The 27969-nt window shown below is 44.1% G+C and overlaps 1 long non-coding RNA gene across 2 annotated transcripts in view; it reads left to right on the top strand.

The window, feature by feature from the left end:
- Window positions 1-27969, top strand: part of LOC145717090 (uncharacterized) — a 418260-nt gene that overhangs the window by 279123 nt on the left and 111168 nt on the right. For both annotated transcript variants that reach the window (XR_014140106.1, XR_014140107.1), the window contains exons 4-5: window positions 17296-17403; window positions 19053-19153. This is a non-coding gene — a long non-coding RNA (uncharacterized LOC145717090). The remainder of the gene's footprint in view (window positions 1-17295; window positions 17404-19052; window positions 19154-27969) is intronic.

Raw genomic sequence — 27969 nt, 5'->3', positions numbered from 1 at the left:
TAAGTATCGAGTCTTTGAAATTCACATCTCCTTTTACCCAGATGTTACACTTCTAGGAATTTGCTGTAAGAAAAATTGAGAAATAAAAGGGAGGAAATGCATGTTACATGGTGTTTAGCAAAGCATATTGATGAAAGCAAAAATGTCCATGTATGAAATCACCTAAATGTCCCTCAACATCTATTAGCAGATAATTGTATTAATAAATTACAGCACACCCGTATGTTAGAGTATTGTCCAGGAATGCGAAATTAGGCTTGCAGTTTTGATTTATTAACATTAAAAAAGGTTGCAATGCAATGCAAGAAAAAAGAGTAAATCTTATTTATATTTCAATCCCAATTTTGTAACCACAATAAAAGCTAGAAAAATATCTTTTGTTGTTATTGTTATAAAATTGGGATTGAAATGTCGTTTTGTATTTTTTCACTTAACGTTGTGTTATAAGTGACTGGTTTACCGACAAATTAACTCATTATCAATCTGGATACTAGGGCAATTCTAATTTCCTACTCCTTTTTTTTAAGTATTTTAAGGATTCCACAATTACTGCTTCTATATATTTTTGAGAATCAGAAAAACCCAAACATAATTTTAAATACTAACAATGTGTGCCTCTCTTACTGTAATGACAAGTAAGAATGCACATGAAGGAGCCCTATAAACAGTGAATCCCATATGTCCATGAGAATGCATTCCTTTCTGAACCTCTGCATTTCTTTTTATGAAAGCATCCTGCAGGAAGGACAATGTCCATCTTGAGCACCTGGTAACCTGGAAGGGTCTTTGGTAGGCAACAGCTGATTTATTGGCAGATTTGGGAATTTGTAGAGTCCAAATTGACTGAAGGGTGCTTCTTAGCTATCTCCCTGGTCCTTCCTATCTCTCCAGTCCCACTGTCCTGTCCTGGTTCAGGTCTCCATCATCTCCTTCCTGTACCGCCACATTGGCCCCATTTTAGATCCTTTCGTCTCCTGGATCCTGGTCTCCTTCAGCCCTCATCCCGGTCCCCTTCAACCCACCATGCACCTCTGACCGTGTTATTCCCATGCTGTTACTAAAGGGAAAGTCCAAGCTTCTTGGTGTGATGCATGAGGCCATGAGTAATCTAACCTCCATTCAGTTGTCCAGAGGCATCTCCTACTTCTCCACCATGCCTGAAAACATGACCTTGGGTGCAGACAAGCTCTAGTAGGTTAGTTCCCCAACACTGTACTCTTTTTTAATGCCTCCATCTTCCTGCAATGCTCTTTCCCCCTCATCCATCCTGAAGTCTCCTGTTCAGCCTTTCCAAGCATTCTCTGTGAAGTTGCCTTTTCTCCACCCCCCAGCCCCTGCCCAAAGATGTCATTTGTGACATTAATAATTCTAATGTAGGTAATTCTTTACATGTCTGTATCCTCCATTGGACCACAAACTCCTTAATGAAGTGTTTTATTCACCTTTGAAACATTGCCACCTAGCATGTACCCAATACAGTCCATGGATTTGTTCACACTTTCTTGAATAAATTTTGTCAGAATTGTACCCCATGGCATAAAGCAAATCATACCTTGCCCTGGCTGTTCTGTAATGCTGACTTCACGAAGTCCCCAGCCACCCAAGTGATCTCTCATAGTTGTCATCTGGAGGACAGGAGAGCTTTAGGGGAAAAGCAGAGCCCCTCAATTACCAATTCTGACAATCCTCATTTTAGCTCAGGTCTCCCCATGCAAACAGACAGTCGACATGTGATTGGAGAAGAAATAGAAGTATGTTTCTATTAAAACCATGTTCCTTAGGTTGTCACTCTGAATTTATATCCCTCTGGCCCTTGCCAAGTTGGCTCTTGGCTATACTCTGTCCTGAAATGAGAGCATTCTTCTTATAGCCCCAGGAGATGCCTACAATGCCTGATGATTGAAAACAGACCTTGCAACATAGATTTGGGAATTTGTAGAGTCCAAAGCACCACTGTCCACAACCTTCCCCAGATAACATAGCAACTCTTCGCACCTCTGATTAGAGTTTTGCCGGGTAGAAGAATTCACTGCTTGAATGATGCTCCTGCTACCCAAGAGGATGGGCAAGAAAGAAAGCTGGGGTGGTGAGAGTCAATCAGCTCAGGGTACAGGAAAATGCCACCCATGGTTGGTGGGTTTTGGCCTTTCGGTAGAACCAACCATGGGGTATACATGCCTCTAGGTGTTTAAATCAATAAAAACAAGCGATTATTGGGTACTATTATTTATAGGGTCCCTTGCTGGATCTGGCGGGGAATGAAGGGTTAAGCAAGAAGGTCATTGCCCCCAAACTGTTCATTTACACTGGAGAGGAAAAGTCTGGATCTAAGTCTCCATGACTTACAGGAGAATAGGGTAAGTATTATGAGCCATGGAAAGTGCTGAGTGTGTGTGCCAGTGGGTAATATGGAATGATGAAAAGAGCATAGACTTAGCAGCCAACCAGATTCAGGCTCAAATGCAAGTTTAGCATGTTACTTTTAGGCAAAGTACTGCACCTCTCAGAGCCTCAATTTCTTCCACTGCAAGATGGGCTCCAACAACCACTTCACAAAGAAGGAGTTAGGAGGAGTTCAAATGAGATAGAGCAAGTGAGGACTTGAACCACAGTAGCCCTGGCTTCTCTTCCTTTCACTGCCAGTCAGAGCTAAGACCCAGTGACCCTACAGATAACCCTGGGCAAACACAGGTCCCGGGGAGGGGGGTGGGGGGGTGGCAGGAAGGGAGAGCAGAGTCTGCTCTGGTGAAAGCCTTTGCCCTATTCTTTCAGTTTTTAGAAGAATGTCTTCCTGTTCAGTGACCTTCAGTCTGCATGTCTTTGGACTTAGCAAATGCTCTGTCAGACAGGTTAAACGCTTTCAGTTCACTTGGGTTACAATTTCTGTCAGCCTGAGAAACTGAGCTGGGCTCACTCAGACCAGGAACTTAGGAGTCAGGCCAGCAGCCCGTCCCCTGCCTGGAGCATTAGATGAATTCCTGTCCCAAAGAGGAGAGTGATGGGGTCACCCCTAAGGATCCTCATGTCCAGAAGCAAGACGTTCATAACCTGAAGCCACCCTCCCAAGAGCGTTGCCCCTGGATCTACAAAATAGTGAGATCCTTGAGGGCAGGGGTGCATCCGATTCAGCTGACATCCCATTTCTAGGTCAGGGCCTCACATGGGTTGGATGGGAACCTGTTTGTGTCAGAAGAAGTCTTCAACTTTAACTCCTCACTTACCCCAACTTGCCTATAGAGGCTCTGTTTCCACCACCTCCCCTGATGGGTGGAAGTATAAATGAATTCATATAAACCCATGTGCTTCCTCCTAAAGGCATCAAAGAGGTTCATCAGGGAGTGGGCTGAGATAGGGGCACTATTACTTCTCTCTTTTGAGTGGAGAGGTGTTATGAATTGACTGAAACCCCAAAATTCATATGTTGAAGCCCTAACCCCAAAGTTATGGAGAAATGGCCTTTGGGAAGTAATTAGGGCAAGATGAGATTATGGAATCATGAGGCCGTGATCTGATGGGATTAGTGCCCTTCTAAGAAAACACACCAGAGAGCTTTCTCTCTCCCTCTCCCTCCCCCCACCCCCTAAGTGCACATCAAGGAAAGCTCATGTGGGCATACAATGAGAAGGCAGTCATCTGCAGACCAGGAAGGGAGCTCTCATCAGGGTTACGCTGCCACCTTGACCTTGGACTTGCTGCCTCCAGGACAGTGAGAAAATCAATGACAGTTGCTCACCCTCCCATTCTAGGGCATTTTGGGATGGCAGCCTGTGCTGACGAAGACAGGAGGGAAAGACAATTCTTCTCTAGCAGTTGACACCATCATCCACCCGCATGTCCGAGCCAGAACCCTGAGAGTCATCCTTGACTCCTCCTACTCCTACCTTTCTCACCTCATCAATCACGAAGTCTTAAAAAACCATTTCTCCAAGCTGCCTTATTCTCTGCCAGAGCTTCACCAGAGGACTCACCAGGGCCTCTGCATGCCCTGGACCTATCACCAGTTCTGACCCTTAACACTTCTCTCAGGGGGCTGCTGCAGCAGCCCCTTGATGATCTCCTGCCTTTAGTCTTTCCACTCAAATCCAGCCTCCAAGGGATCATCAGAGCTACTTCATGAAACTTGACCTGCCACTGCCCTGCATACTGCCCCTCCTGGATTCCTATTTATCCAAGCCTAGCCCATTACCTGGACATAACGAGGCTTCAGATAACCCACCTCTGCCTACCTCAAAGCCTCATTTGTCAGCTCAGCATGATGCCCCCCAGCCCCTGACTCACCTTGCAGTTTCAGCAGGCTGTCCTCTCTCACACTGCTGCATCTTCACATCCCTAGTCTGTTTTCCTGCATCCCACTCTCCTACTGCCCCCAGCAAATGCCTCCTTGTTCTCTAAGACTCAGTCAGAATCTTTCTTTCTTCCCCAGGGGATCCTCCTCAGTCAGCCTCTGACACCCTCCCTCTAGGGTTGGAGACCTCCTCTAGGCTCCCATACCAACCCCAGCTCATGGCCATCCTGATGTTTATTGTGGAGTATTTTTGTTGACCAATTCCTTGTCTGTCTCCTTTTTAAAATCAGTGTCTGAGGTTTGCTGGGGCTGCCATAACAAAGCACTATAGGCTGGGTGGTGTAAACCACAGAAATGTATTGTCTCATAGTTCTGGAGACTGGAAGTCCACAACCAAAGTGTTGGCAGGCTTGCTTTCTTCTGAGGCCTCCTCCTGGCTTGTAAATGGCTGTCTTCTCCTCCGTGTGTATTCACATGGTCTTCTCCCTGTGAGCTAACATCCTCTTCTTGTAAGGACACCAGTTGTATTGGATTAGGGCCCACCTAATGGCTTCATTTTTAACTTCATTATTTTTAAAAAGTCCTATCTCCAAAAAATAAAACAAAATAAAAATCCTATCTCCAAATACACTAGGTTTTAAGATTTCAACCTATGAATTCTGGATGGGGATACAATTCAACTCATAACAGCCAGCTATGAGCTTCTCGAGAACAGGCACTGTGTCTCATTCACACTGCATCACCAGGTCTAGCCCAGAGCATGGGTCATGGCAGATGTCTCAGGAATTATCTGTGGAGTAAAGATACTCCGTGAAATTCTGAGCCAATCAGAGAGACTGCTCTCTCTGTTCTGTGATGGCCAACTCTGGGGACTCCCTCCTCAAGTCTCATTCACTCTTTGAATCAGACAAACCAACCAAATCAAAAGAGAGAGAACATGTGGTAATGGGAGGATTGTTTTGCTATGGACAACCAGCCTGGACTCCAGGAACTCAGTTAACTTCAGTTCTCTGAGCTTTCACCTCTTCAGATGAAAAATGAACCACTGAAAAAGAACCAGTGGTTTTCATTCTGGCTGTCCACTAGAATCTTCTGTAGAAAGCCCTGGGCACTGATTATTTCTTAAGGGTCCCCAGGTGATTTAATGGGGAGAGTTGAGTACCTCTAAGACAGAAGACAGAAATGGTGACCTGTATCAGCGGTTGTGAGGAGCACCCAATCTTACTGATAGTCACTTAGCTGGTAGGAGGGGCAGGCAATATCTGTCCTGGTTTAGGCAACAATGAGAAGAGTTTCAAAAGTTCCCTATATCTGAGCAGTTTCAAGTTCTTGGCAGATGGTAGAAAGGAAGAAGCAAAGAATAGATGTATTAACTCATTCACTGTGCCAGGCACTGCATTAGGCGTGTGATCTCATGGAGTCACCACGATCCTGGGAATGTTCTGCCCATGTTACAGGTGAGGAGACCTGGATTCAGCAAAGGGAGATGACTTGCCTCATGTGGCCTTGTGTGGCCTGCTGGTGGGAGAGGAGTCCATGTTAGAGGTGAGTGCCGACTGCATATCCCAGTCTTCTGGCATTGTCTTGTGCAGAGTGGTGACCATCCGGGGACTGGGCCCAGGATGGTGGCTTCCAGCAGGTGCTCCACAAAGATTTGCTACAGGAAGGACATGAAACAGCACCTACTGAGCACTCCCATGTGCTACGTGCTGTGCTGTTTGTACATTCTTCCCCCACGGAGTTTGGTAGCATCGCCAGATTGTACAGAGAGCTGGAGAGGTTAAATAACAAGTCTTTTGGAATATGTTTCAGCATCTGGGGAAAAAAAAAAGACAAAGCTAATTCTTCCTAAGGATTAGTGAAGGTCAGACAGTTCATGTGCCCCTGGATCGGGGATTCCAAACCCAGGTTTCTCTGGCTCCAAAGCTCACGTTCCCCTCCCCACACTCCACTCCCTGACACATTCAGGACTTTGCCAGGCATCTTCCTGGAGGCACTGACATGAGCTCACCGAAACTTCCTCTTCTTCCATGTGACGGGTCTCTGTTGGAAAGGGCTTCTGCTGATCTTCACGTGCTGCTCGCACTCTCAGCTGCCTGGAATCCTGGAATCCTGGGCCCAGAGTGGAGTCTTAGGAAGGAAGAAGTGTATGATTGGCTATGACACTGTGCCCTGGGTAGGCCTCCCTTCTTATGATTATGTAACCACAAATCAGCAGCTCATGAAGGCACCCTCAGCTCAGCACAATTTCCAAGGCCAGGCAAGACCCAGAGCGGGGGATTTCCCTCTAGAATGCAACTCAACTGAGTATGTTTGGGGACAAGAGGTAGGAGTGATGGTGGCTGTTGAGTGCTGGCTTTAGAGCCCCAGAGATCAGGAACTTTCCCCAGGAGAAGCCAGTTAAGAGGACCAGCCTGCTCTGTGCTCCCCTTCTGCCTGCTGGATGCTCACAACAACCACTCAGACTCTGAGTGAGGCTGCAGACACCAGAGGGGTTTTCCCTAGGAAGCCAGAATAACCAAGATTTGCAAAGTTAAAAATAAGAGCCTAGATGTGGAAGGCATAGCTCAGCCCTCCAAGGGAGTGATTCATAGCGTGGAGGTGGGGTTGGCTCTGACCTTTCATCTTCAGTTTCCTTGAAGCAGCTCTTAAGGAGATATCTCTTTTCTGAATTGAAAGCAGGAGAAAAGCATCTAAGTTATCCTGTTCCATTGTCCTGTGGTACAACCCCAACCATAAGAACAGAGACCTGTTTTATACATGGCGGCTCCCTTGGCTAGGGGAAGGGGCTGCTGCCATTTACATCGTGGCGTTTGTGGTCATTGGCAAGCACACACGTGCCGTGGCTGTAGCCCCAACTTTGGGGTTAATATTTTCTTCATTCCACCCTGACTCCGTGTCCCCTGCTGTGTAACACTGGGCAAGTTCCTTTACCTTTCTGAGCCTCAGCTTCCTCACCTGTAAGACGGAGGGATAAAAATAGAAGCTAAAATGTATTGAGTGCTTCCATATTGCAAGTCACTTTGCGGGTTAAAGAGGGATTTCAACTCAGCCACGCAGCCTCATTACCAAAACATCCCCCACCCAGTACTAGGGTGTCAAGGCAGCTCTCAGCAGCTTCGATGGCTGACCTGGCATTTGTATTTCAGAGCTCTTGTCTGATTTTCATAATTGTTCCGTGAGGTGGACCTGGATGATGTCTACCATTTTGAAATGAAGAAATGATGCTCAGAGAGTTTGAGTGGCTTTTCAGAAATGGAAAAGATGGGTCTGAACCCAAGGCATAACCACGGTGCCACATGCCAGGCATGTGTCTCACAAATGTTTCACTTAATATAGAGAGCAGTCATTGTCAACCAGAGGCAATTTTCCCCCAGGAGACATTTGGCAATGTCTGGAGATGGTTTGGTTCTTACAACCTGGGGCAGGGGGCGTGGGGGGTGTTATTGCTTCTGGTGTAGAGACTAGGATGCTCTTAAACATCCTTCAAGGCTCAAGACAGCCCCTACCACAAGGAAATAACCTGCTCCCAAATGTCACTAATGCCAGAGTTGAGATACTCTGATACAGGGTAAAGCAATAAGGCAAATTGTTTTCATTTGACAGCTGATGAAGCTGAGACTTAGAGATTAGGGGTCACATGGAAAGGACATGGTCAAGGGGGGAGTAAAAGCCAGTTTGGACCTACACCCAGCTTGGTAACCACTAAGCAATGTTCTCTCTCCGAGGGAATCTGGATAGAATCCATCTGAGTCATGGAAGATACCGAAGGGACAGTCTGCCTTCAAGTGAAGAAAGTATTTCCATGCAGCAACACTTTTATGCATGTGGGGGTTTAGACCATTTGCCCAAACGGGAAATTTAGTTCTCTGGTCTAAACCTGAGACTTGAGAGCTGGACCTCTCACCCGCAGAGAATCTCAGCCCTTGATTTCTTTTATACCGAGTAGTATGCTTCTTTTTCTCCAAAGGAATGTCTATATTCTCCTCCTCCAAATGCCTATATTCTTAGTCCTAGACTCTAAAGAAATGAAAATGAAGGACCCAAAGTGGTTATCAGTGAAACCATGGCACAGGGCAGGAGGAAGGTGAGGCTGGCTCCCCAGGGACATGTGCTTTCAGGCTGAGGTGCCTGGGCCTCCTGTACCACTGGGGGTCATGGGATCTGGCTTGTTTACATTGGAAGATGCTGGGGGTTATGTAGATCCATCCATACCCTCGTGTGACCAGAGGGAATTTCCCCTCTCTCTCTGGATCCCAGTCCTCCTCTCATTTATAAATTGAGAGACTTGAACCTGACACCCTCTTACTGCAGCCCTACCTGTCTCCAAAGTCCTGGTCTCCACGTCAATGGTTTGCAAGCTTTTCCCTACTACCTCCCATAGAGAAGACACTCTCAGGAATGGCCTGCTTACTGGGTATGTCTCACCTTTTATGAAACTCCAGTGCATTTTGGAGATAAAGATACATGTAATCAAAGGCACCATAATCATCCCTAACCATCATCACAGTCAGTGAGCCATCTTCCACATGAGAGCCCATGGGGCTGTGGATTAGGCTCAGTTCTGGGCCCAGGACCTGTGACAGCACTGTCCTGTGGACAGGGACCTACGGGGCTGCTGGAAGAGCTGCTGTGGTAGAGGTTCAGGGGGCTTGGGGGATAGTCTAAGCAATGGTCAGTCAGGGTAGGGCAGACCTGGGAAGGTCCACTGCGGGCCCTGATGGGTACAATGCCAAGGAGCAGCTCCATTCCCTAATGTCACATGTACTAGATACCTTTTTTTATTGGTGGTTAATGGGGCTTTTCAGTGGTGTATCAGCTGACCGAGGAGTATCTGCTCTGAGAATGTCTGCCTATTGCACAAATTAGAGCTTCATCATTACTCTGAAACCCTTGACATAAAGAGGGGTTTGGATTGAAATCTATTTCATTTTTATAAACAATCGAATATTTGCCAGTAAAAAAAGGAAGAGCCGTTACGTTCTCTAAATATAATTTCAAATGCAGAAAAATTTTAATGGTTATAAAAATGTTTTACAATTTGAACTACCTCTATGTAAAAAGTTTCTAGTCTATGGTCAAAAGTTTGAGTCAGTTATTAAAATATCACGCTCAGGGATTGTGAAATCATTTGCAACACAAGGATTTTTAAAAGTCATATTAATGGGTGTAAGCTCAATTACTCACTGGAAAATTTAAAAACTTGTATTTGGAGGCTTTATATAAATTTACTATTTAATATTTCATCATAATTTATTACATAAAAAAATCATGATTTTTAAAAAATCAAGCCTAATATAAGCACTAAAAAATCAAGCCCCATATAAGCACCACCAGATCCCTTCCAACCTGCCCTCATACACCATACAAATACGTCATTTTCTCTGTGTTCTATGACACGAAAGAGATTGGGCAGCACTATTCTAGAGGACAGACTGGGTCTGTGTCCTGATCTGCTAGCCACATTTATGTGCCACCACAGCTAGATTGTAAGTTCTCTGGGGTAGGAATTGCCATTTACACATCTCCAGATGTCCTATGATACCTCAGACAGGGTTTTTTGTTTTGTTTTGCTTTGTTTTTTTTTTTAAAGATTTCATTTATTTATTTGAGAGAGAGAGAACATGTGCATGAGAGAAGGGGGAGGGGCCGAGGGGGAAGGAGAGAGAGAATCCCAAGCAGACTCCCCGCTGAGCGTGGAGCCCGACCTGGGGCGGGATGCGGGGCTTGATCCCACAACCCTGAGGTCATGACCTGAGCTGAAACCAAGTCAGACACTTAACCCACTGAGCCACCCAGGCGCCCCTTGGCTTTGTTTTGAAATTCAACCTGAGACTTGGTGCTTGAGGAGGAGAGTTTAGTCCATTTTCATTTTTGTAATATGTGGAAATATTTTGATCATCTCAATTAATATTTTCTATTTGCCATGATTTTTCTGCTCCTTTTTCTCTATTCTCCTTTCTATTGGCTAGGTCGGGTTTTATTTCCCTCTCTTACATGCAAGCTTGGAAGTTATATATTCTATCTCTGTTCTTTTATTGGTTACCTGTAACTTTTAACATAGAATTCAGCAAGTCTAAAGTCAGTTGATTTCTTTATTATCCCTTTGATAATAAAAATCTCATGACCCCGAGATCAAGAGTCGCATGCTTCTCTGAGCCAGCCAGGTACCCCACATTTACAATGTTTAACTCTGATTCCCCTACTGTGTCTTTCATGTTGCTGATTTCTAATATTTCTCTAATACTGCATTCTTATTTCTAAACCCTCTGAAATTAACCCTCCAAATTCATCTTTTAAAAAATTAGTCAATGTTCATTTATTTTGGCCAACACACTTAAAAATGTCTTCCCTCACTCTTGTTTCTTACATCTCAATCTCCCTTCTGGGTTCAGCTTCCTTCTTACTGAAGTGCATCCTTTGGTTCAGAGAGACCTCATGGATGGTAAACTCCCCCCATCTTTGTTTACTCTGGAATCTTTATTCTGCCTTTCTCTTGAAGGACAATTTCATTTGGTGTAGGATTCTAGATGGTTGGGTACTTTCTCTCAGCACCAGGAGGCTATGGTAGCTCATTGTCAGACAGGGTTTCAAACAGAATACTTTCCATGCTTATCTCAGACATTTCTTCTCCTACGTAGACCCGTAATTTGAACTTGTAATAAGTACAATGGTAGCTACCATTTATTGAGCACCTACTGTATTCAGCACCACATCAAGTACCTTATAAACACTATTTATTTTTTATTTTTTTAATTTAATTTAATTTAATTATGTTATGTTAGTCACCATACAATACATCATTAGTTTTTGATGTAGTGTTCCATGATTCATTGTTTGCGTATAACACCCAGCGCTCCATGCAGTACGTGCCCTCCTTAATACCCATCACTGGGCTAACCCATCCCCCCAACCTCTGCCCCTCTAAAACCCTCAGTTTGTTTCTCGGAGTCCATAGTTTCTCATGGTTTGTCTCCCCATCCGATCCCCCCCCTTCATTTTTCCCTTCCGTCTCCTAATGTCCTCCATGCTATTCCTTATGTTCCACAAATAAGTGAAACCATACGATAATTGACTTTCTCTGCTTGACTTATTTCACTTAGCATAATCTCCTCCAGTCCCATCCATGTTGATGTAAAAGTTGGGTATTCATCCTTTCTGATGGCTGAGCAATATTCCATTGTATATATGGACCACATCTTCTTTATGCATTCATCTGTTGAAGGGCATCTCGGCTCTTTCCACAGTTTGGCTATTGCGGACATTGCTGCTATGAACATTGGGGTGCATATGGCCCTTCTTTTCATTACATCTGTGTCTTTGGGGTAAATACCCAGGAGTGCATTTGCTGGGTCATAGGGTAGCTCTATTTTTAATTTTTTGAGGAACCTCCACACTGTTTTCCAAAGTGGCTGTACCAACTTGCATTCCCACCAACAGTGTAAGAGGGTTCCCCTTTCTCCACAATGTCTCCAACATTTGTTGTTTCTTGCCTTGTCAACTTTTGCCATTCTAACTGGTGTAAGGTGGTATCTCAACTCGACCATTCTCTAACACCATACACAAAGATAAACTCAAAATGGATGAAAGACCTCAATGTGAGAAAGGAATCCATCAAAATCCTAGAGGAGAACATTGGCAGTAACCTCTTCAACATCGGCCACAGCGACTTCTTTCAAGATACATCTCCAAAGGCAAGTGAAACGAAAGCGAAAATGAACTTTTGGGACTTCATCAAGATAAAAAGCTTCTGCACAGCAAAGGAAACAGTCAACAAAACAAAGAAGCAACCCACAGAATGGGAGAAGATATTTGCAAATGACACTACAGACAAAGGGCTGATATCCAAGATCTATAAAGAACTTCTCAAAATCAACACCCAAAAAACAAATAATCAAGTCAAACAAATGGGCAGAAGACATAAACAGACACTTCTCAAAAGAAGACATACAAATGGCTAACAGACACATGACAAAATGTTCATCATCCTTAGCCATCAGGGAAATTCAAATCAAAATCACTATTTTTTAAATAAAATATTTGACATACACAAAAAGATATATGTAACGTATCTGTAAGTGGGAGACCTAATAATATAAAAAGCATTTTAAAAAGCATTCATTGGGGCGCCTGGGTGGCTCAGATGGTTGAGCATCTGCCTTCGGCTCAGGTCATGATCCCGGGGTCCTGGGATCAAGTCCCACATCGGGCTCCCGGCTCGGCGGGGAGCCTGCTTCTCCCTCTGACCCTCTCCCCTCTCATGCTGTTTCTCTCGCTCGCTCTCTAAAAAATAAATAAAATCTTTAAAAAAAATAAAAAATAAATAAATAAAAAGCATTCATTGTAGGGCACCTGGGTGGCTCAGTTGGTTAAGCAACTGCCTTCGGCTCAGGTCATGATCCTGGAGTCCCTGGATCGAGTCCCACATCGGGCTCCCTGCTTGGCAGGGAGTCTGCTTCTCCCTCTGACCCTCCCCCCTCTCATGTGCTCTCTCTCTCATTCTCTCTCTCAAATAAATAAATAAAATCTTTAAAAAAAAAAAAAGCATTCATTGTAATCCTCACCACAACTCCACTGAAATATCAATGTTATTGTCCCTTCTTTACCAATGAGGAAATAAGGCATAGGGAATATAAGTCACCATCCAAAGCCACACAACAAATGATGTCATTTTAGGCTATCAGTATTTGCTTGAATGACTTAGATCAGCATGTTTCAAAGTCTACAGATGTCAGACCAATGTAGTAATCAACAAACTGAAGAAGACCTGACACAAATAAAAAAGGAAATACTTATAGAGTTCTGATCAACACCAGGAAAAACCACATGTAAGATCTGGGAAATTGTTTCCAACCATAACTTCTTTAAAAAAAAGAAAGGGCTAAGAAGAGAGGAAGAGGAGGAGGAAGAGAGCTCGTAGAGGCGTGAGATGAACTGTAATATAAGCTGAAATTCTGCCCATCATATTCTCAATTCATGATGCAACAAAGTTAGATGAAAATAATAAAGCCACAGAATTCTGATCACATGGGATTTTTTTTTTAAATCTAAAATCATGCATGTGTCAGTGACGCAATCCCAGAATATGACCAGTAGTTTTTATGGCAAAGAACACAGACCACAATGGTCCCACTTCCTTTTGTCTGACAGCATCTGGACCTGGTTTTCAGTCATCAGAGACACGCAACCGGCCATCATGGGTGGGGGGCGGGGGGGAGGGGGCTTCACTAGGAGGAAAGAAGAAGATAAAATTTCTCCCCCAAATCCCACTAGCTGCCTGTCCACAGGTCCTATAGAGCGGTAAGGCAGGATGGGGTTCCCTTTGCCTGGGAGGCTGTCAGGTTTTAGATGACCAAGAAATGGTGGTGGTGGCCGGGGGTGGTGGTGCAGTGTTAGAAGAAATAAGTCTGGATTGAAACTTTGTTTGAGGGAAGGACCACAGATATGTCAGGAAATTTCACATTTTGACCTGACCAGTTCATTACAGTGGGAAGGAACAGGGATTCTAGGTATCAGACAAAGCTGAGCATACTCCAAGTAAAACCAGTGTCCTGGGTTTATGCTGAATCTTCCAGGAAAATTTAAGCATGACCCTGGTGTCATGGAGGTTAGAGTGCATCCAGAAGTGAGCCTGTAGGTGTAGAAACATGACCAATAAGCAAAGCATGCCCCAAATCCATGGGGTGGTAGGAAGTAATGTCTCTACATGTCACTAACAACCTAACTCAGGGTGCAATGCACAGTGTGTCTGTGAAGAAGTTATTTCCCCATCCTCTCTCATGGGGGGTGACCAAGACAATAGTGGAAAGGAAAAATTATTTCTTGAAATATCTTTAATAATGAAAAGCAAAGAAAAAATGTGATTTAAATCTATTCCTCAGTGATTTAGAAAAGAAATAAGAAGCTAGATGGCATCTGAAATAAAAGTGGAAACAAAATAAAGACACATTAGTATCAGCAAACTAAATGAAAAACTGGTGTGTATGTTGTGGAGGCTTGGCATGGCTAAGTCCAAGATCTACAGGAGAGACCATCAGGCTGGAGGCCCAGGGAAGACTTGCAGTTCAAAGTCAAAGGCTGCCTGCTGGAGGAATTCATTCTTGCTCTGGGGAGGTCAGGGTTTGTTCTAGTAAGGCCTTCAACTGATTGGATGAGGCCCACCCATATTATGGAGGGTAATCTGCTTTGCTCAAAGTCCACTGATTTAAATGTTAATGTATTCCAAAGCACACCTTTACAGAAACATCCAGAATAATGTCTGACCAAATATCTGAACACCACAGCCCAGCCAATTTGATACATAAAGTGACCCATTGCAACTAGCTGATGGAAGTAATCTGTGTTTAGTGCTTTGTAGTTCTCAGTGTAAATTTAGAGCCTTTATTTATTCTATCCTTTCATCTACTCAGTACGTTTTTGTGGATTAGCAAATTGAGGATGAAATGGTGAGAAACTCCCCAAACACAACTTGGAAGCATCTTGACCAAGTTCTCTGATCTTTTCCACTGTGCTACCTTCACAGTGGTGCCAACAGAACCAGGCTCGACCCCAGGCTCTGACTCCAGAGCTGTGCCCCTTCCCTGGCATCAGGCTCCTCTTTGAAAATAATAATTCAAAAAGAAAGACCAATGTGAACCTCTCAGCTGGAACAATTTATTATTGTGGGTGCTGAGGAGGAGGATGTAGGACCAAGGAATATCTCATATTCTTTTTCAATGTTACCTATGACCAATGATTTTGCTAATATCCTTACTTTCCTTATTAGAGAAGATCTGATCTGACCTTGAAACTATTTTCTTTAAAATAGATGTCCTTTTGGGGCGCCTGGGTGGCTCAGTCAGTTAAGAGCCTGACTCTTGATTTCGGCTCAGGTTGTGAGATCAAACCCTGCATCAGGCTCCGCGCCCAGCTTGGGATTCTTGGGATCTTGGGATTCTCTCCTTCTGCCCCTCCCTCTTCTAAAATAAATAAATAAATAAATAAATAAATAAATAAATAAATAAATTAGATGTCCTTTTAAAAAATCAGTTTCATATATGAAGCTTTTTCACATTCATCCCAGTGAATATTTGTTCAGTGTCCCTCATATGTTAAGGAAGGTGAATTCCCAGTAGAAAGGCACTGGAAACCAGACACAAAAGTGTACCTGCTGTATGATTCCATTTATATGAAGTTCAAGAACAGATACAACTAAAGTCAGAATAGTGATTACCCTTGGTGGGAGCTATTGACAGGCAGGAGACACACAAGAGACTCCTGGGTGCTGGAAATGGTCCACATCTTGATCGGAGTGGTTGTTAACCAAATGTGCATGTAAGCAGAAAAATCACTGAGCTGTACACCTGAGATGTGTGAGCTTTACTGCATGTATGTTATGTCTAAATTTTAAAAAGAAATGCTAGAAGAAAAACAGAAGAAAAGTGGGGGCAGGGGGACCAAAAAAAAGCTCTGGGAAGTACTTGTTTCCAGCATTGGACTGGTAAGTGGGACCATAAGCAAAATAAGAACATACCATTTGTTGCAGAGTCAAGGGAGGCAAGACCACAGGATGAGGATTTTCTTTTTGCAGAGCAAAGCCCAACTCCTGAATGGGATGGAGGGAGGAAAGGAAGTTAGGAAATTTTGCTTAACATAAGGAAATCACAAGTATACTATTTCCTGGACATCTCAGGGAAGGGGTGAATGCAAAGCCATGCATTTTCTTAGGAGATTTACAAGTCAAAGAATGAAGTGAAACATGACCTATTGTATAAGAAGTTTTGGAAAAGCTAAACTGCTTTTTACTCTAAAGCATGAATTCCAAAAATCCGGAGTCACCATCTGTGGATGAGTAGGTGGCGTCTCCTGTGGGATCCTTAAGGGAATGGTATCTGGTCCAGTGGTAGGCTAAAGTAGTTACCTAACAGTTTGGTTGAAAGTTCTGGGATGATGAAACCTCCTGGGTAAGCATGTCATGTCCCTGACCTTGAAGCCCTTTCCAGGATAGATGTAGATTTCTATTTACATCCAGGAATCTAAAGGATCACAGTGTTCTCTTCCTGGTCGGTGCTCCCCAGAGATGGTTCTGAAACAGAAAGAAGAAAAAAAAAAAGCTACCGGCCTGGATTTCTGGATGGTTTCTAAGAATTGCTTGGGTTTTGGTGAAAAGAGAATTCTCCCAAATAGAGTCATCTTGGATTTTCCGATTACATGCTCTAATTGCAACAGAGACCCAGGGCTCTAAGTGACTCTGCAGGCTACGTGCTGGGCTTGACTCGCTGGAAGCAGAGGGAGTTGGCCAAGACCAGAGTGGCCCACAGCCCAGCAATTGCCTTTGATTGGGCTCTGCTGCCAGACCAAGTGTGAAGGGGTCTGGCCATGTCTCCCCAAAATTTTGACTAAGAATGAAACACTTGGTTTCTGGAGAAGCATGCTCTGAGCCACTGTGGCTGCCAGCTAGTGGGGCTAGCAGGGACTTCACTGGGCTCCTTATGAGCCATGCTTGTGGGACCGATCCATCCTGGTTGCAGGTTCTTGGATGCCAAATGTTCCTGGTAAGGAATATGCCAACTACCAGCCATCCTCCAACCACCATCACGGCCTAGGGACAGTGACCCTATCTCTAAAATCCAAGCCATGATTTTATAATGAGTGTAGGAGGAACATAGCAATCTGTGCAAGATTCATCTAGCAGTCATCTTTCAGAATGTTTATTCCTCTTCCAGAATGTTCTCTGTCCCTTCACCTTTTAGTCACTCCCCTCCTCCTCCTCTTCTTCTCCCTGTCTCTCCGTCTCTCTCCTGTGTGTTCACTCAAAATCCTTATTTCCCTTCTCCTCTAAACTAGCTAAATCTTGACATTTTAGCTGAAGTCTTCCTTTTAAATATGGAAATTGATTTCAAGGGAAGACTAAGAAAAACCCTTGACACTAGAAGACACTGGAATAGGGGAAATGGGCACTCAAGTGATCACGTGATGAGCCATGCAACATGACTTCATTTCAGTTCAAGCATATCTGTTGTCTCTGTCAGGCATTTGCTGGATGCTTCAGAAGATCAAGGTGGAAGGAAGGCATACAAAACAGATGCACGGACGACAGCCGGCACTTAATGAGCGTTCTCTTTGTGTCACGTTCTGTGGTAAGCTTTTTATATCTATTCACTCATTTAATCCTTCCAAAACTTTATGAGGAGGGCCCTGTTGGCCCTATATTACAAAAGGCTTAGAAGTTTGAGTAACTTGACAGGACTGACCAGCTAGTTGGGCGGGGGGAGGCTGTCTAATCCCAGAGCACTAAGCTGAGCCGCAAAGCCCTTCATTCACACGGTCTTACTCTATCATTGCAACTAACTTGCAAAGTAGGCGGCTGTGTTATCCCTGTTTCGTAGATGATGAAACCAAGTCAGAAAGGTTAAGCAACTTATCTAATGTCACACAGCTAATCGATGACATAAAAATTTGAACCCAAGCTTGTTTATCTCCGGAGTGTATGTTCTTTCCACCAAGCCATGTGGTCACAGTCTCCAAAAGTAAGGAGTTCTTCATTTACTAAGAGTATTAAGACACACAAACAGCTATGGTAGAAAGACAAACAAGGTGTGGAGGAAGAAAGGCCACCTCTGGTTGAGGGCAAAGCAAGGCCTCCTGGGGAGGGAAGCATTGAGAGGGGTTGAGATGGATTGAAAACCATGGCCCACAATTACTCCGTATCTCCAAGGGACAACGATCGCCTTAGTCCCTGTTAGCCTGGCTTGCCATGTGGGGGTCCTAGTTCTCTCTCTCTCTTTTGGTTCAGCTCTTTCTTCTGATAGAAATCTTCGGTAGAAGGATTTCCAAATAGAAAACGTAGAAGGAATTATTATGGAATGGTTAGAGTTTTCCAAGAATATTAAACAATGTTTTTCATGTCATCAAAAAACCTACATTTGATTAGTAATAATGACCACTTGGAGCTCTGATGGCATCTTTCACCCAAACGCCTACCTCTAAATCAAGTCAGCCTCATCATCAATCATGAGGCTGCCTCTCTATCCTGATTACTATCTGAAGCTGGGGAAATGCTTCCAGGGCAGCCAAGATGGGCTCTTTGAGTGGATCACTAAGTCTCCTTGAGAAGATGGGAGAAGGACTCCCAGGCTCCCCCATCCCTCCCTGAGCTTGCTTTCCTGTCCCGCAGATACAGCACATCTGTGCTGAGTGCCTGTTTTGGACCCGGAGCTGTGCTAAGGCTGGGAGGTGTGATGGCCCCGGTGGGAAGGAGGCAGAGGTGCTGCTGCACCAGCAATCGCCTCCCAATCTCGGCTTGCAGTGAGGGCCTCCTGCCCGTTGCACAATGCAAAGCTTACATAACTCGCCTTTAAGCAACCTAGAATCTTGCTTCAAATCAAAGGTTTCACAACTGCATAGTTGATTTCCAGCATCCCACATTGCACTTGCTCTAATTATCAGAGGCTGGAGAAGAAACCAGGTCAACTCCAAGAATTTGAGAAAACAATAATCACTTCTTGAGAACTCACTAAATGGGCCAAGTCCTGGGATTTGAAGCCAGATCTGTCGGTGGTGTAGAAAGAGGGTGGGAATCAGGGCTCTCTCCACAGAGGGACTCTTGAATTGGGTTTTGAAAGCTGAACAGGGATGTATAGGCAGGCAAAGGAGAAACAGTTCCCCTCCCACAGAGTAAAAACTTGCAAAGGTACTGGGGTACAATGGATGAATGAAACCTGATGAATTCATAAAACTATAGTAGTTTGGCATAACAGAACTGGTGAGTTCTACTACATTGTTCTAGGACAGGGGGAATTCTTGCAAGCTCACCTGAAAACTCTGGAACATCTGAGACTCTCCAAGATCCTGCTGGCATGAGCATTCCATGGCCTCTTGGAAGAAAAGGTAAGGCGGACCCTTCAGACTGGCTCATGTCTCCAGGACTATCAGGATTAAACTGCTAGTTTGCAGGGCTCATGAAGGTTCCCCAAGCTCTGCACTGGATCCTCAGGTGAGTCTGGAACTCATCTTGGATTATAAGACCCAAAAGAAATTGGCCTCAAACTGCAATGCTGGTTGACTACTGGTGAGGGCTGTTTCTGAGACTGAGGTACACTTGTGTTTCTTAAATGTTCTCCCTTCGGTCCCTGAAATGGAGAGGAATCAAGTCAGCTGAGAAGGAGACCAAGTGGGGGTCACAATGGATGCAAAGCACTACCAATAGGGCTCGTGTGCCCTTGGGAAAGACCATTCCAGACCTTTCTTTCTGCATCATGGTCTGTGTTGCTATTACTCAAAAGTAAGTCACAGTCCTTGGATCTGCTCTTAATTAGGTCAGGACTTATTTACAAATCCTTCCAGTGATTGACTGTCATTCTAAAGCCTATGGAATGCGTTAATGTCACTGCTGTACCAGTCCAGACCACCAGCCCCAAAGGCACCGCATGGGGGATGCTGCCACAGTTGGTGTTTTCTCAGTGATAGTAATGAAAAGACACAAGAATTGCTAACGTGGGTATCTCTTTGCCCTGGAACAAGCCGTTTTCATATGTAATATTTCCTTTATCACCTATAACGTAAGCCTAGGTAGGTATCCCTAACAGTAGCTCCAGTTTACAAATGGGGAAATTCAGCTTCAGAGAGAATATACAAATTAGACAATGTCGTGCAGGTAGTGAAGGCCAAGGAAAGATTTCAGAGCCAGTTCTTTATGGCTCCAAAGCCCATTGCCTTTGTAATGTGTTTGCTATTGAAGTCTTTTGAGGCTCCACAAACGAATACACTTCAGTCCTAGGCCTAGTGCTGCTAAGTGTCCTGTAGATAGGCTATACTTTTGCTTAAGTTCAAGTACTCAGTTTGGGGTGGGAGAAAAGCACAATAACATTGCATACTTGGAGGTGACCATGTGCCCAGCCACATGCACACTGGAAATTTCTGGACACTCACAGCAACCTCCCTGAAATGCACCTGTCTTGGAGTGGGGCAATTGTGTTTTTGTTGTTCACCACCATATCCCCAGCCCAGTGCCTGACACTTGGAAGACATTCAGTTGAATTGAGATGTTCATCTTTATCCCCATTCCTTAAAGAAGGAACCCGAGACTCCGAGGAGCTAGCCAGCACACCACAGGGCCTGTGAGAAGTGAGCGGAAGCTTGGACACAGGCTGCTGGTGGCCCCGGAGCCCACTCTGCCTTCTGCCAAGAGCCAAAGCCGCCCACTAGCTTCTCTAGCCACCAACTCCTTCTTTCTCTAACTAAAGAAAGTTAATGAAATTGTCCTTGCGTTGCCCAACGTGGATGTCAAAAGGGGGGTTTGTGTGTTTGTATGCAACAAACGTGCATGCTTGCATGTCTGGGGAGGATTTATATATCAGCCCTTTCTAAACTTCATTTGCTTATAGTCAGGAGACTCTACATTTCCGAGAATCCATTGCTGGGAGCATTTCTAGGAGCCTAGTCATTTTGCCAGGTTTCTAGATAAATTCTGCACAGCCTTTCATTCTTGCCAGGATATTTACCTTAGAGTTAACTAAGACTATCCCTCCTGTGTATCTGAGATATGGCCTTTTCCTACAAACTAGACCATCCTTGAATGCCAAGCAAAGTTAATATCTTAGTATATGTAAGACCCAGCTCACTAGGATTATCACGTGAAAAGCGGAGATTTTACCCTGGTGATGGGGCTTTCATCCTTGGGGTTAAGAGTTGGGGGGAGGGGTTGCCTCCTCCATCTCAGAGGCCGCAGACATCTATGATTAACTATACAAAAGTGCCAGTTTGATGAGAAAAGCTGTACTTAGCATTGACTCTTCTGCTATAGCAAGAGTCTGGGGCGGGGGGGTGCAGCCTTTTTTTTTTTTTAATGGAAGCTTTTGTTAACATCAGATATCTAATTAACTTAGGTTTTTAAAACTACTGAGGTGCTGTGTCCTCGAGAAAGATGGTTATCAAAATAGTTTCATCTAACACAATTACCCTACACCTACTATAGAAGAAAGAATCAAAATCTTCCTTTTTCAAAGAAAGCCAATGTATTGAATACCACAGAAGCATTTTGTTGTGGGATCCCTGTCTATGCAGTTGAGGTGAGATCAACTTACTAACCAGCATAATTATCATATCCAGAGTTTGCCTCGGGAAATGCCTTCCAGAATTTAAAAAACAAACCAGCGCCTGTGCCCACAAGGATGATTTGGCTCCCCCCGAGGATGAAAGGCCCCAGCTGCTCTGCAGTTATAATCAAACTGGCTCTCCCCCAGCCTCCTCCGGCTCATCCATCATGCAGTAATAACAGAGTTGCCGGCTGCTGATCTCCAAAATGGTGTTTAGGACATCAAATGCTTCAACTACCACCTCTGTGCACCATGACTCCCAAGTGTGTGTCTTCACCCCAGGTTTCCTCTCCCACTCCCCTCGACTCCAAATCAAGCTCCTCAGCTCCTATCAGAGAGGTGGACTTCCCACCATACTCTCCAAGACAAGATCTCCAAAACCAAGCTCACCATCTTCCCCTCTTTACCTCCCAACCCAAATGGACTCCTTTGCTCAGATTCCCTGCCTTACCAGCCTCATTATCCTGACAGTCAGTCACAGCCCTTATTTTAAGGGTTAACATTATTATCTGTTGGTAGACTTTCTATTCTAGAACAGTTTTAGATTTACAGAAAAACCGAGAAGATAGTGCAGAGAGTCCCCATATATCCAGTTTCCCTATTGCTAACATCTTATGTTCATTATTATGGTACTTTAGTATGGTACATTAATAAACAGGGATTGGTACATTGTTATTAACTAAAGTCCATACCTTATTTAGATTACCTTAGATTTTATCTGAAATATCCATTTTCTGTCCCAGGACCCCATCCAGGACACCACATTACATTTCATCATTGTGTCTCCTTAGGCTCCTCTTGGCTGTGACTTCCTCAGGCTTTCCTTGTTTTTAATTAACTTGATAGTTTAGAGGACTACTGGTCAGGTATATTCTACAATGTCCTTCTACCGAAATTTGCTGATGCTTTATCATTACTAAACTGGGATTATAGGTTATTGGGAGGAAGACTGCAGAAGTTAAGTGATGACATGATTCGTAAAGCATTGTTTGGACATTGGAGAGAGTTGGTCACTGCGTTTAGTGACCATATGATAGAAGAAGGGCTAATACTAACTCTGGCGTTGAACTTATTAAACCGAATCATAATTTTTAATTTTCCTCTTCCCATCTAGTCTGTAAACTCTTTGAGGGTAGAGACTGTCTGGTTCATCTCTGTATCTTCAGAATCTAGCACTGGGCATGAGCCCACGTCTATGATTGATACTTGAGAAATGGACTTGAGAAATGCCTGAAGCCTCAGTTTGTTTCCTCATCTGCAAAGTGGGATAATAGAATATATTTCTAAGGATTTTTATGATGAAATTAAAATACTTGTCACAAGGCCTTGCACATAGAACAGTGAGTACTCAAATATGGTAGCGGCTACCACTTTCAGCATCATCATTAGGATCTATGTTACGCAAGATATACTAGAGACCCAGACACTTCGCTTTGATCTGCTGCATATCCAAAGTAGTAAATTTAGTGATTTGATGGAAATAAGAAGGGCCAGACTCAGCTTTACATGTTCTAGCATTCTCTTCTGTAAAATTTATATTGCGTTTAGTTCACTCTGACAGGACTCCTTTGACAAGACTCCTCAAAAATGGTCCATATCCAAAAGAAACATAAGGCATGGCTTCTACTATCAAGACCTTATGAATTGACTGTCAGATAATAATACAGGGCAGCATTTGATGAGGAGCCAAGCAGAGGCAGTGTGGGTGTGGGAAGTTCTGAGAAGGGGCTGTGTTTTTACGGGCTCTATTGTTGCTAGGACCTGATCGGTGGGCATTGAATGATGGGTCAGATTTGGATAGTCAGAGAGAAAGGTTGGAAAGTCATAAGCAAGGATCTAGAAAGACTGAGTATAAGCAAGGATCTAGAAAGACTGAGTATACAAAAATTCAGTGCCTGACAGGAATCCAACCTGCCTGGCCCCAGGATTTATGCAGACAAGAGTAGGAAGTGGCATTGGACAGGACATTAGACAGAGCAAGATAACAGGATGGGTGTGGCTGGAAAGTTGGCCTGCAGGGTAAAGGAGAGACACTTACATGTTTGAGCAAGAAATAAGTGGATAAAGATGGAATTTTCAGGAGGTAGCTATGCTTGCAGTGGGCATGACTGGCTGGAGAAGGAAAGCTTAGTGGTGGAAAGATTAACATGCTAGGCCATTCATTCATTTATTGATTCACTGATCATATATGCACTTGGCATATATGCACCTACCAGACTCTGGGCTTATGGAGACACATAGGCCTTGGTCCCTGCCCTCAAGGGGCTCACAGGCTAGAGAGAGAGATTAAAGAAGTCTCTGCTATAATCCAGACTAGATTACAGTGAAACCAGAGAAGAGATGGGAATAATATGTGAGAGAGAGATAGATCAATAGGTAAGTTAGATACATATGTATTATAAAAACAAATGAAACGAAGTATGGTTCAAGAAGTCGGAGGAGAACCTAAGAGGAGAGAGGTTTAAGAAGGGGATAATCAGTGATGTCAAACACTAGTGGTACAAGATAGAGAACTTGCCCAGGGACAATGACACCCAACAACAACAACAACAATAAACTACAATGGCAACAACAATGATAATAGCACTTTTCAACAACTGCTGTGTTCCAGAACCTGATGCCATTCCACAGCACTCAATATATGCTCTCTCCTTTTCCTTTGTGCCTAACACAGCGTAAGGTGCATAGCGGCTCTTGGTAAATGACTCGTGTTCTAAGCCAAACATGAGCACTGTTAAGAGTCTGGATGTTTGGATAATAAGGCTGGTGCCAGAATGTTAGAAATGGGGTTTACAGGTTGATAGAGTAGTAGTTTCTTTGGGTCACACTGTCCGGGTTAAATCATTGGTTTACTCCTAGACAGTAAAATCCTGTCCGATAGGGTGCCTTCCCTTTGTCCTGTATGAGAACACACTTCTTACTTATGTGGGGTTGGGTGGAACCCAGAATGCTCTTCAATCCAAACTCTCTGGCAAATGGGATCACGGAGTCGTAGCCTGGACCTTGGGGAGCTTGGTTATTCTTTTCCTAAAGCGCTGGTGTTCCAAAGTACTTTGCAAAGGAGAGGGTGTGTTCTAAGCACGGACTGGATTCAGACAGGGAAGTCTGAGGGGTAGGTAGGTGGAGACAGACTGTATTTCCAAGAAAAGAAAAGTGGTTGATGGCCTTGCTCTCTCCATGGCATCTCAGAACTGCTTTATATTCATCCAAAAACTGACCACATTTTAGAAAAACAGGAGATTTCTGCTGAGAAACTATTGGTTTGGGGAAACAAGCCCCTCCCAGAATGCAAGGGGTGACATCATATCCAGAAAGATTGTTATCACTAGTGTGACTCACTAACAATCTATCAACTGCATGCAATGGCTTTTCACATATACAAGTTGCCCACCCAACAAATGTGTTTACACGGAACTTTCAGACATGCAGTAGGGTGCCTTACAAAGTTACAAGATACAAGTAAGAAAAACAAACACACTTTTATTTAAAACCCCAAAATTGTAAAGGGGGAATAGGAATTCTGATGCTAAAGTTAACCTTTAAGCCAGCAAGCCTATCTCCTGCTCATAGGGCTTGCTCTAATAATAATAATAATAATAATAATAATAATAATAATAATAATAATAATAACAGGCCTCTAACTCCCTCTGCATCACAGATGTAGTTCTAAACTCTTCTCCTTGCTCTGATGTTCACTCCACTTCTGGAAGGCATAGAGCATGACATAGGTATTTATTAGGGTGGATGATGTCATCCATGGTCACTCACATAGGGAATCCAGGGCTCAAACCTTGTTCTTCTGTTTGCTCCCAAATTCTTCCTGTCCATCTGGTGGCCTTGCAAAGGCTGACATTGACCCCACGATCAATCAAAGGTTGCAGGCAAAATCAAGTTCCTTTAGAAAGCATGAACCAGTCTGGAAGAAAGAAATGGGACAGCGATTGTGGGAATAAAGGGTGAGGTGACAGGAATCAACACTAGTGGGAAGATTGGTTAGGATAAAGGAAAAAACTAGTCCCCAGAGTTGCCTTCTTGTCCTTTCCAAGACCTTTTTGCTCTTTACCCTGTGTTTCCTGTAAGTACATCCTCTTGTACATGGTATTTTGAAATCATATGTCTACCAAGTATACGATTTGTTTTAAGTTTTGCTTTTCAGATATGTATTAGGACATGTGCTATATAGGAAAGCTGGTCAGAGGCCATGCCTGTGGTGGCAGTAAAGCAAGCCTGGTGGGATGTTCTGCTCCAGCTGTTGTAACATTTGACTCTCACAAGCAATACAAGATTTCAGTACAGGAGGAAGGGAGATGTGAAGGGAGATGTGAGGATGGGCTGCTGCACAGGCAAGAGAATGGAAGCCTTTGTGGTCCAGAGGAAGCTGACAGCCCTTGGGGTGCTGCCCTCAGAGCATGAGGGGACCTCTAGGGTCTGGTTCCCTGCTCCCAGGGAGAATGCATCATGGGGGAGATAGTGCCTTATTAAACCTGGGCCTAGCTTCATTTACTTTTCATTCGTATCTCCATGAAAACTTCCAGTGAATGGTAGAGTTAGAATGGAGTCCCATCAGCAGCAGGTCCTCATGGATGAGAATCCCAAATCCTTTTAGCCTGCTCAGTAGTACTCTGGGATTTCCATAACTCCTAACACACACACACACACACACACACACACACACACACACACATTTTCCTGAACCTTACCCCTCTCTCTAAAATCCATTGTTCCTAAAATCGTAGCAGACTTGTCAACATTTGACTTGGGATGGATGGGAAGGAAAATAAGGTCATGGTACAGTAATTCAATTTAACAAGACTCAATGATTTATTCAATTTAGCTCAAATGTTTGTTTAACACCCCAGTAGGCCCTGGTGTAGGGAACCAGACAGAGTTTCTGCCCTCAAAGAATCCTAGCCATATCAGCAACACTCTAGGCTTGTTTCCTTCAAGGCAGCACTTACATGACCAGCCTTAGTTTCACCTTCAGAGCTTCTGAAAATTTGATCCTTCGGCCACATGCTGGCTTACCAAATTACAATATGTGGGGTGGTAAGGACCCAGGAATCTGTGTTTTTAAAAAGTCATCACAGGTGACTCTGACACACTGTAACTTGGAGATTATCTGCCTTACTTAGGCTCTTAACTAATTATGGTGTTTTATGTCTGGACCTCAAACACAGAACAATTTAGTGGCCCACCTGCTGACGGCGAGGGACAGAGTGGGGGGCAAGTTTTGCAGCACACATTTCCTGAGCCTCTAACATGTAGGAAATTGCAACTGACTTCACCTGGAACCCCAGAACAAAAAGATCCAACCAAAAGCTCCTTTTCGCCCACATGTCACAAAAACAACCTATAGAGAAAAAGATAAAACCATGACTTGAGAAGCAGAATGAATGCGGCTCCCGGGCTTTAAGTTCAAATGTACTCATTGTAGACTGGCTCCCTTCTACCACCCTGTCCCCAGAACTAACCTTTGAAGTGGGTATTTTGACGATCTGTGTTTGACACAGTGAGGATGCCAGTTCAGCAATTTGGAGTGGCCTGCCCATGCTGCAGAAATTTTAATCCAGCTCCCCTAACTCCAAGTCTAAGATTATTAGAAGCTTCCACCTTGGGAAGAACGTTTCTATGAGGTCCATATCCAAGGGTATAATGTTTCAACAGGCAATGGGGCAGAAGTCGATCAACCACAACCACTGGGAAGCAGCTGCGATGTGTCATGGGTCATTGGTCTAAGCCTTGGATGCCAGGCCTGTCTGTGCTGCTTACTAATTAGGTGGCCTTTGACAGGCTACCACCATCCATGCAGCTCAAAACCCAGGGGTTGTCCTCAACACCTCCCTCTCACACTCTACATGTAATCCATTCTTACTGGTTTTGCCCTCTAAATATCTTCAAATTCACACACTCTTCGTCCCCACCACTATCACCTTAGGCCTGAGCTACTGCAAGATCTCTTAACTGATCACTTCCCTTCCAGTTTTGCTGTTCATCCTCCCCCCAATCCATTCTCCCCACAATAGCCTAAATCACAGCACATCACACACAGCACATCACTCCCTTACTCAAAACCCTCAACAGCTCCAATTTATCTTAGCATAAAACTAAATCTCTTGCTACAGTCTACAAGGCCCAGGGTACCTCTGCAGACTCATCCTGAGCCACTTTCTGCCTTGCTTTCTAGGCTTCAGGCATACTGGTGCTTCTGTCTTTCAAATACTCTCCATGCTCCTTTCTGCTCAGAAACCTTGACATACTTTGGTCCTCCCCGGGGAGCACTTTTCACATCTTAATTCGCCCACTTAACTCATTCTTCAGATCTCAGTTTATCATCACTGCCCTTGGGAGCCTTCCTCGTTCCTCCTGCCCTCGCCTCTCTACCACTACCTCAGTTCCTCCTTTTACACACTCTCATGGCTCCCTGCACTTACCAGAGTTTGCAATTACGCATTCTATGGCAGTATGCTATGAAGGGAGGGAGTAGAACTATTTTGGAGATTCTTGAATGACAGGATGAGAGATCTGCTAGGAACCATTGCAAGTTTTCAGTGGTGACATGACCCATGCCGGCAACCAAATGGAGGGTGAAGGAGAAAGAGAGGGAAAGAA

Source organism: Leptonychotes weddellii, chromosome 14 (genome assembly GCF_054177405.1).
Source record: "Leptonychotes weddellii isolate Sample4059 chromosome 14, ASM5417740v2, whole genome shotgun sequence".
In the NCBI taxonomy this organism is placed as follows: domain Eukaryota; kingdom Metazoa; phylum Chordata; class Mammalia; order Carnivora; family Phocidae; genus Leptonychotes; species Leptonychotes weddellii.
Note: the sequence above shows the minus strand (reverse complement) of the source record. Positions and strands in the feature narration are given on the sequence as shown.